Genomic DNA, 10862 nt, shown 5'->3' with positions numbered 1-10862 from the left:
ACATTAATAGAAAAATACGTCCTCTCTTTCTCTATTGCCAAACATTGTGCAGTAGATGAAGTGCCTGTTCTATATGTAGAAGTAACTGAGAGTGCTAAAAATAAAGGTTGCTGTTATAGTCAGCCTAACTTCAGCTCAGACCAAGGAAAAAAATTCACAGCAAGACTTCAGTCCACCTTTTCCCTCCCTTGAAGAACGTATGTAACTGTAATAAACCACAGAGGCCTTAATTAGCTGAATGTTGCCTGTGTCCCCCAGAAAGGGCACAGGCACACCTTGTAACTCATGCCAGGTTGTATTCTGGGGTGTTGGCTGCAGCTTTTCTCACTTTGTGTGCTTTGCCTCCATGGATGGAAAAGTGGGGTCCCTCTGGCAGTGTGCTGGAGCACAGAGCCCAGGCTCGGCTACAGAGGGGTCGGGGCTGCCCACTCCACATGGAAAAGTCACTAATAACCCTTTCTTCTACCACTGTAAATTTAGTTGGAAAGTATATATCCAAACCTCTCTCCAGAGTTCCTAAAGGGAGAGGTGCTAGTGGGGCTCAGTGACTCTTGTCACACTGTGGGTGCTGGCATTAGCAACGCAGGAGCTCGTAGCACCAGCCAGGACAGAGCTGGGAGCCCTCTGCCAAGGGGGGTCCATGCCCGGGGTACAAGGCACAAGCACTCACTGGAGAGTATGGTTCCATGAGTGGTCCTGTCTAAGCTGCACCTGGGCAAAGATCAGTGATGAGCACAAATGTGGCATCCACAAATTCCCCTTCCTTCCCCGAGCCTCGCTTAACCTGGAGCTGGGAAGATTCATGGTGGATTAAACCCCACGCTGTGAAAGAGACAATTCAGGATGTGGTTCTCCATGGGAGGGGAAGTGGGGAGACATCATCCTTCTCCAAAATGGATTGGTACCATGCAAGCTATGTAGTATACGATAGTCCACCTAAAGTATCGGGCCAACTGCCTGACCATTTCAGTTTTAATTCATTTTAACAGTAGCAAGCCTGCCCAGGACGAGAGATCAAAAGCTTTGTAAAATTAGCTTGTGCGAGTGTTTGGCTCAAGGCATCTGGGTAGCTTTAAATAGCTTTTTAGGACTGTGACCACCACTGAAAAAGTCCTGAGCTGAATTAAGAACAAGTCCAAGCTTGCTTCCAAGACCAGCCAAACCCCTGCCTCCAGAAATTGACTTCCCACTATAAAGTGACTAGCAGTGCCAGAGGTTCTCTGCCCTGCTTTATATTCCTTCTAGCTTGAAAAGGCTGGGGTTTGCTGTATGCAGCCTGATGCTTCAAAAAGCAGGGGAAAATGAAAAAACAATAACCCAATCCTTTACAGAGAAAACTGGCAACACAAGACAGTGACCTCATGTGCCTCTGCTGATACTTCCTCAAATTATAAAAGTCCTATATTGGTAGAGTAGAAAATCCAAAGAGGAAAGAAACATGCAATCTGAATTACATAAAGAAAAAAATATCTTAAAGATAAGGAAAAATATCTTAAGGATAAGGGGAAAGAAATATCTTAGGGAAAGGGAGCTTTACAGATAATACTCTTTCATCTTTCCACCCTACCTTTTCCCTCTCCCTATTCTCCTCCAGATATCTTAGCCGATTGGTCAATAAAATCCAACAGGCAGACAGAGGCCTTAGAAGTACAAAGAAACTACAAATGCCACAAAAAACAGCAGCTGGGAGGAAGAGCCATTATTTTTGTCCTTGATGAAAACAAGTTCTGCGATCCTACCTCACTAAATGCAAACTTTATAAATGCACCATCACAGGAGAGACGCTAACTGGTATTTGAACCTCTCCAGGCATTCAAGTCAAGCAATCCCCACACATAGCACCACTGTATACAAAGATCTGGTGTGCACACTACTCAGGGAGCAAGCTATTTTTTTCTGCTTTCTGTATTATGCCTTTGTATTACAAAAAGCTTCTCAGCAGGAAAAATAAATCTATATATTGCAAAGATGAATGGATGAGCAGACAAAAACAACCTGTTCAAGATGCAGGACCCTAGCCAGAATTAGATATATAACCTGAATCACCAAAACTCTGCTTCAGTTTGTGTGATGGCAAATCATGTGTGCTGAAACTTCTTGTACATGAGCCATGGGACTGCTGAGAAATTAAAGTGAATAGTGTATAAAATATGATTTGATACCCTTAGCAAGGAATTGCTGCAGAAATTAAACAATCATGAATTTGTAATGCATTTTAAACCAATAGTTACATGTTTTCTTTAAACATTTAACTAGAACGAGTGTTAGGTGAAAGTTTTGAGAGAAACAGTGTATGTTGTGAGGACTGATATTCTGAAAATAAGTATTTCTCTGTTTCTTACCAAAAGTCACAATGTTTGCCTAAATACTGTCCTTCACTTTTGTCATCTGAGCCGCCACTCTCACCTCAAAAGCATTTCAGTACTCTAAGAGAGGCAGATGAAGCAAGGTGTCTGTGCCCCATCTGCAGGGGGAGTGGGGTTTTTCTTGGAGGAGCAGAGCTGGCACCTCTTCACAGAAGTCACTGCAGACACCAGTATGATACCGAATCACAGGGCGTTCCTCCTCTTGCTTTCGTGTTATTTATGAAGCATACATGAGTACTGTTGGCCTGTTTAGATTTCAGCATCAAGAATAGATTTCATGTGCAAATCTTTAAGAAGACTTATAGCCTTAGAAGTTGAACACAATGTTAATGGGCTTTAATATTCAAAAGGTCCTCATGGAAGCTGAGCTCTGCCATCCCCCATCCCTCTTTTCCCCAGGGCACTTAGATGAGTGATTGCCTTTTAAAGCAGTCTGCAGCCTACGTACTACAGAAGAAACCAACCCATCAGCAATGGACCCTACACTTCAAAGTCTGTCAAGCACAAACAAATAAATGAAACCATTTCCTTCATCAAAGAAAATGATACTTATGGCCCAGGATATGAATTAACATATGTTGACATAAATCATCTTTGTGAATTGGGACAATATTATAGGCTATTTGCTGTTCTTGGGTGTGGCAATGCTCTTCTCCCCACAAGCCCAGGATTTACTAAAGCTCTTCAGCCACAAGATCTGATCTGATGATGCTTCATGGAATAACAGTCTAACAGGGAATCAGCTCCCACAGACACAGAGCGAGACCATGGAGTGCCTGGTACTACCATGCCCACAGGACACTTCAGCAGCACAGTATTGCTCAGTTCAGCAGCAAACTGTCATAAGCAGTAAATTACACAAGTCATGAGGCTTGAACATGATAATTAAGAAAAATGATTGATGCAGACAGGAAAAGAGCAACACCTTATTTTGATTACTTCACACATATATGTATCATAGGATCTATCTGTGGGTAAGGGAGCTATTTACAGAGGCAGGTAAGGGCCCTATTTCCAGCCCCTTCCCGTTGCCATGTGCAAAGGAACTTTACCTTGTACCCTTCATTTTGTGCTGCACAGCCTAATATATAAATCTCATTCTTATGTTTGGCAAGTAACTTGCACTCTGTTAAGCAAATTTGATTGTTTAGCCTACAATTGAGGAGATTTCTGTGTAAAAACTCTTTTCTCTTTAGCTTTTATGCAGTGGCTTTAGTCGCAATTTATGTCTTTCTGTCAACAAACAGTCATTAATTTCTTGCACTTAAAGTCAATATCTGATGTCATTCTGCCCGCTTCATGTTAGAGTCTGACCTTCCCTTATTCGATTCATAACAAAGTTCCTTTTTCACCACCTATGCAGCAGTCAATTTAGAGGAACATTAAATCAAGCAAAATATTAAAACATAAAATAACAAGACTTTAAAACATAAACATGAAAAAAAAAGTGAGACAGAATTCTTTCATAAACTCCAAAGAAATTAAAAAAATGAGCAGGTGCCTGAAAATGAGATCTCTGGTAGGGTCTTGCAGCTGCCCAGCTGGCAACTAGTAGATCAGGTGGTAATGTGAATAAATACACTTCCTCTGAATTCACTGGAGTTTCATTGTCTTAGGATAATGAAAAGTTAGGTCATTAACATCTGATTAACCACCTTATTTTAGTGCATTTCTACCATCTTTACACATCCTTTCCTATGTGGATTTTCATGTGGGAGCATTATCCATTCAGGGAGATGTGTAGCTATTTCAGTTTTTCTGAGCCATTCATTTGGGGGGAAGGCAGGCATTTGTCTCACACTGGTGATGCAGAAACCACAAAGCACTGGAAGAAAGGTTTCCCCACTCTTCATATCAATGACCAGTCCAATAAGTTCACTAAATAGTGAGAAATCTTTGAAAGGATTCATCTACAGAGAATGGTCAAGATAATTAATATGCATTTTGATTAAAAAAAAATAATCTGTTGTCATTCAGTTCCAGCTGTTCTAAATAACTTCTCCAAACACAAAACCTTATAACGGATATTCAAAACCTTTAAGGTGGCCTGTAGTGAGAAATGCGAACTTTCAAGAAGTTTTGAAATAATCTTCCTCACTAAGGAAATGGTTCTGGGTAAGGAAAAGGTTTTGTGTAATTAAGCAGAATGTGTGAGATATGTACTACAGGGCTATTTTGGGGGAAGCTCAGATGAAAGTAAGGTGAACCCAGAGAAAAAAGAATGCTGAAAATTACATGAGGTGGCAAAAACTTCAACATCTGAGAAGTATATGAAAAGGGAATCAAGAAGCTTGGAATAGGAAAATAGGACACAAAAGTCCACTAAGAAAAAACTTATGTCAAGAGATGAAACTGGAAAGAAAATCAATCCACTGGCAGAACACTTTGGGTTTCAAAATGAACGGACTATGGTGGGATTTATAAAGGAAAAGAAGTTTTTTGCATTCAGGTTATACCATTAAATATGCAGCTACTGTTCAAAACTCAAACACTTTCAGCCTGTAATTTTTACATATTAATCTTCATTACAAAGCTGTACAGCCTTGACTTACGTTCTGTGGATAACTCATTGCTTGGCTAAGGCACACATTAAATAAATATGGAATCATCACAAGTAATAAGCTAGCGTTGTCTGCATTCTCACTTCTAACAAGCACATTTGACAATAGCTTTTAAACATTAATTGAACAGAGAATAGCTATAAAGTTTCCTAAATAACTTGTTGTTTGTTTGTTTCTAGGCAAAACATTTCTAAGGAAATATAAAATTAACAATTATTTTAAAATTCTTTCATATTGGAGTTTCAGTTTGTCATGTTTTAACCCCAGACAGCAACTAAGCACCATGCAGCCACTCACTCACACCCCCCCACTCAGTGGGATGGGAGAGAAAATCGGGAAAAAAGAAGTAAAACTTGTGGGTTGAGATAAGAACGGTTTAATAGAACAGAAAAGAAGAAACTAATAATGATAATGATAACACTAATAAAATGACAACAGTAGTAATAAAAGGATTGGAATGTACAAATGATGCACAGCGCAATTGCTCACCACCCACCGACCAACACCCAGCAAGTCCCCCAGCAGCGATTCCCCGCCCCCACTTCCCAGTTCCTATACTAGATGGGATGTCCCATGGTATGGAATACCGCTTTGGCTAGTTTGGGTCAGCTGTCCTGGCTGTGTCCTGTGCCAACTTCTTGTGCCCCTCCAGCTTTCTTGCTGGCTGGGCATGAGAAGCTGAAAAATCCTTGACTTTAGTCTAAACACTACTTAGCAACAACTGACAACATCAGTGTGTTATCAACATTCTTCACATACTGAACTCAAAACATAGCTACTAGGAAGACAATTAACTCTATCCCAGCTGAAACCAGGATATAGTTCTCTGGAAGTTCTTTGTAGAATATAATTCACAACAGAATTATGTGGAAAGCTAAACGAAATAATAAAAACTGGTACTGTCATCCAGGATGACCTCTATAAAGATTCTTCTCTTTCACTAGATTAATTTTTACATTTCACCACTACTATCAGACAGCCACCTCTGCACTGAGGAGCAAAAGTGTTCAATACTGCACAGGTTTGCTTCAATAAACAAAATGTACAGCAAGGCTACACGTGGATTTAGTTGAGAAGCACTAGGTACCCTCTGTCAGCTCAAGGTAGAATTAAGGCAATCGAAAAAATAACATTTACCCCTTCTGGTTCTTTGCTACACTTGCATCTATTCCACTTAACCAGTCTTTCTTTACAAAGAAGCTTTCTAAAAATAGTATCTGGAGCATCAGTAAAATTTGTATTTCTCTTGTCTGTCTGATATAAGACTACACAAAGAAATGAGCACTAAAAAGAAATTACATGTTTACATCAGTACTGGTTTTAAAGCAAACTTCTTCAACATTAAGACTGTTTGAAATTTATTTATTTCTTCATAGTTTAACCCTATCTTTATTTGAAAGATACTGTACCATGGCTGAATAGGGATGGACAAGCTGCAAGATAAACTGAGCCTGAGGATATATTTAAATGCCAGCATGTTTAGTATTCTGTGGAAATTTCCATTCTCCACTCACTCCTTCCTTTCCCGGTTTCTTTCAACAGTGTCTTCCATCCTTTCCTATTCCATCCAGGATCATGCTGAAGGCTGACAGCAAAGAACAATGAATGTGCCCAGGGATCCAGGAAATCACTCGACAGAGAGGAGGGATGGTTGCAGGAGGGAGAAAAGAGTTCTTCAAAGGGTGAGATGAGATGTGATGTCGTGGACATCTGGAGAACCACCCAGTAGGAGGATAGATGTGCTGAGAAGTACAGGGAACAGATGGGAGGAGAAGATGCTCAAATACTGTAGGACATTTAGAATGCTCTAGGAGGAGAACAAAAAAGCTTCTCTCTGCTCACAGGGAAGACACCTGATGGTTAGACAGTGTGACATCAGCTGTCCAATGGCATTTCATGAAACTTGGAATGTTTTCCAAACAATAACATTTCATACTAAAGTACTGAAAAATATTGAAATAATTTCTTAATGAGATGGAGTTTTGAACTGTTTGCCCCCCAACTATTCCATTTGAGGAATAAGTAATATTTGCAGAGAACTGGGGGGATAGAGTGGTTATACCATCTTGCTACAGGTCTTGCTACAGTAGGTTTAGACAGTCTCCAGACTTGTGCTGATGATCTCTGACACAGCAAAGAAAGAGGATCTGGTCTTTCAGACTGGATAGAGAAAGGTACTAATAGCTTTGCCTCAGACATAAGTCATTTGGCATCTTACAGACAAGATATGCCCTTGGCCATTGGATCATGTGCACCATGTAGGAACAGGATGAAAACTGAATGTCTCAATTATGTTTATAGATGAACTCAGTAAGGCTGTTTACACTTTTCCATATTGTTCTTTGCAGAATTTAAAAAAAAAAAATACTTGAAAATTTGACTTTTTGCCCCCAGTCAAGGGGAAAACAAGTATTGATGCTAGAATTTCTCCAGGGATGAGAAGTGCAGTTCTCCCAACAATTCTGCTCCACAGACCTCTCTATGCACTATTTGTTCCCATCAAATATGGCCATGGTAATATCTTCTGCAACAGAAGAGTTGCAGAAGCACAGCTTCACTGTGCCAGGTCTGCTTGTCAGTGACATTCAGGAAAGTGGGAAGGACAGTTGGTAGAGTCACTAGGGAGAGCACAGAGGGAAAGAGGAGGGGTGCTTGTTTCCAGTACAGCACTCACCTCCTTCATGATGGATTGAGCAGCAAAAAGCAGATGATCAGAAGGCTGGTAAATGACAATGAAAGATTCATAAAGGATGAAAGGTAAGGAGATTAATAAGCAATGAAATTTTAGAGGAGTCACAAGGTCAGCTGGTGAGACTTCATACGCACAATAATTAGCAGGAAGAAGTATAAATATTTCTCAGTCTTATTTTCTCTCCTCTCCCCCCTCTCTGTTACCGTGGCCCTGCTACCATTTTGGGTTTCACCCAACATCCACAGTAAGACCCCAAATTTACTGCACATATTGAAAAAGGAGGTGATAAAGCAGGAATAAATTATCCATATGGTGAGACAAATCTATTTATCTATACCTACAAAGCCTCTAAAACTAGGACTGGCTAATACAGCTATAACCCTGTGTTCACTGTGTGTGGACTTCTTCCAACTATACAGCCGAAGGTACATCCACAGGTACAATTAGGTGTCCTTAAAATGACTAATTCCTATATGTCTTTTGTTCTTTCTGTTCACCTGAAATCCTAAATTAGGCTCCACAGAAAGGGATTTACAAGAGCCAGTACACCAATGGAAACCTTGTTGTGAGTGAGGCCCTGGCGAAACTTGGGAGTTAGTTGCCTAATCGTTAAGCAGGGGAAGGTTTCTAAATTCAGTGAGAAACTGCAACTTTGAAGCTTATTTAATAAGCTAGCTTCTCAAGTCATCTCTTTCAGGGCATGGGTGCCAACAATTTTTAAAGCACTAGATTATTTTAAAGCATCTTCTCAAGAGAAGGGAGCAGTACTCCTCTTTATTGAATACCCTTGTTAGACTTTATTGCGTGTAGTGGAAATTTCTCCAGAGAAACGGAGAGATGACAATGTCCTAACCACTCAACTGTGGGCTAGTCTGGTAGGAACATTAAGCCCTTCCTATTAGATTATTCTACTTTGCATTAGAAAAGTGGGTGCACTGAAATAAAGAGTGGCAGAATGGAACTACCTGTTAGCCCAGTTCTCAGGGGAGTCCTGGAATCCTGTCTTTGCTGTAGAGGCTGTATGTGTATGTTATCTAATGTCTTGAAAAAAAAACCACAAAAGAAGACCTCAGAGTTGGAGGAAGTCTTGAAATAATCTTTCTTAGCTCACCATTACATACAGAAAGAAGGGCAACTCTCTGTGTAAGGTGTGGTCCTGCAGATGTACAGGAGGCCAGCTTGGCAAACTGAACATGTGCAGGGTCAGTTGGAGAATAAAAGCTACGGTAGGTTTTGCTGTGTGTGATATCAATCAAGTTATTCAGGGCAGGCAAGAATAAACAGACCTAAGCTGACCCAAGAATGTTAGGGGAATATGAGAAAGATGCATCTTTTTACAAATACTAGATACCTATGAAATTATATTTAGGCAAACACCCAACTTAAAAACATTGGCATTTGAGATTGAATTCTCAGAAATACTATACATTAAGGAGGAACTTTGCTATTGTAGCTGTGAATATGGAGGTGTGAACCACCACTGCTTTATCTCCCAGAACAAAGTGAACAGCAAGTCCAGAAGATGTTTGTGAGGTGAAAGGGGCAGGACAGATCCCAGTTCTCTGCTGGTAGGCAGTTCACTGAAGACTGTCTCAAAGGCACTGTTTGGAGTAACGTAAGAGTTGCTTCAGATGTATCAGGGCTAAACCATGTCAAGAACTGAGGCCGTGGTTTGCTCCCCATTGGCACCCTGTTCCCTCCCCAGTCTTGCAGCAATCAGAACTGTGTCACAAGGGAAAGACTGGTACTAACTCCTACAGGAACAGGACAAACAAATTGGAGAGGTTTATATACAGACATTGGTACCAACAGCTCCCACGTGTATGCCTATCCACAATGAGCAATTTAAAACTTGGAAAGTTGTCAGTGGCAACACCCTCAAAAAGGAAAAAAATAAGGGCACTGCTTATATAAAGCAACCACAGAAATTTCAGCAAATGGTACACAGAGCAGCACTGAAGGGATTGATGGCAGGTCTGTGGCGGACAGACAGCAGAAAACCAAAACCACACTGGGAGAGACTGAGGGGTTGGATAAAGCCAGATTTCTAGGTAAAACCTGTAGTATTCCTCAATGACAGGAGGAAAAGAGGAAGTTGAAGGCAAAAGAATTTTGTCCAGCTCTACTTTGTTTGGAGGGTAATATCAGGTATGAAAATTACTGAATGTGTGGGGAGGATTTTAAGATGTATGGAAAGAAGAAAAGAGATGATAAAATGTTCAGGATGTAGATGGGTAAAGACATGGCCCATCATTTTCCCTAACTTGATTTCCACATAAAAACTGCCCATACTTATTTTGCCTCCTGTATTTTATAATGAAGGTAAAGAACAAGAAGTTTTAAGTACTAAGTGGGAGAAAATAAGCAGTTTAGCTTTGTAAGCTTATTAGAGCTCTGAGAAGAATAAAAAGGGCTGATGGAAAACACAAAGAAGGACACTAAAAGTTAAAAGACCATGCTGGTTCAAGAACAAATGGATACAAGCCAGCCATAGGTTTATTTCAAAAGAAATTTAGAAGCTTTATAGCCAATGGAGATGTGATGATCTGGGAGTGTCTTCCAGTAAAAATAAAAAGAGTAAGAATCTATCAAACTTTAAGATGGAGCCCAGTAGGTTTCTGAAAGAGTTGAAATGTTGTGATTGCTGCAGTAAAATTGTTTTGATTGCCCAGGAAATCAGGTGGTTCCCCTCCAACATTTTTACTGCCAAACCTGCATCCAGTGTTAAATGAAGAGAGGTGTCAGGTGCTTCAAGAGCTGCAGCAGGAAGACAGGGGCACACATGCCACAAGAGGAGCCACATCTCTCCTGCATTTCACTATTTCACACATCTGGTGCCCCTGACACCCTAAGACATTCCCCTGCCTGTTGTTTAAGGAGAGCATTGGTACAGAGTTGCTCAGTGCACTGAACCATCCCCTTTTGAAACAGGGAGGGAGCACGCACATGGGATCTCTCCTTCAAGCTCATCTCATTCAGAGTTTGAGGAAAGAAGAAACAAAACCCACAGTCCCCATCTCCCTTCCATGTTGTGATTTCTTTTTCCTGTTTTTCCTGTTTGACTGTAAAGCAACATCAGAAAAAGGGTCCGTTTTCCCAGTGAAGGATTTAATTTCTAATTATGTTTTTCATGTTTAAAATTAGGAAACAGCGTGTTTTATATTCTGGGAAATAAAGAAAGCAGAATAGCTGGCATTTACGGGCCAGTCTTTTGCACTCTTGTATCTCGGTGGTAATTGTAAA

Source organism: Haliaeetus leucocephalus, unplaced genomic scaffold (assembly GCF_000737465.1).
Source record: "Haliaeetus leucocephalus isolate CR32 unplaced genomic scaffold, Haliaeetus_leucocephalus-4.0 Scaffold244, whole genome shotgun sequence".
In the NCBI taxonomy this organism is placed as follows: domain Eukaryota; kingdom Metazoa; phylum Chordata; class Aves; order Accipitriformes; family Accipitridae; genus Haliaeetus; species Haliaeetus leucocephalus.
This window is presented reverse-complemented; position numbering follows the sequence as displayed.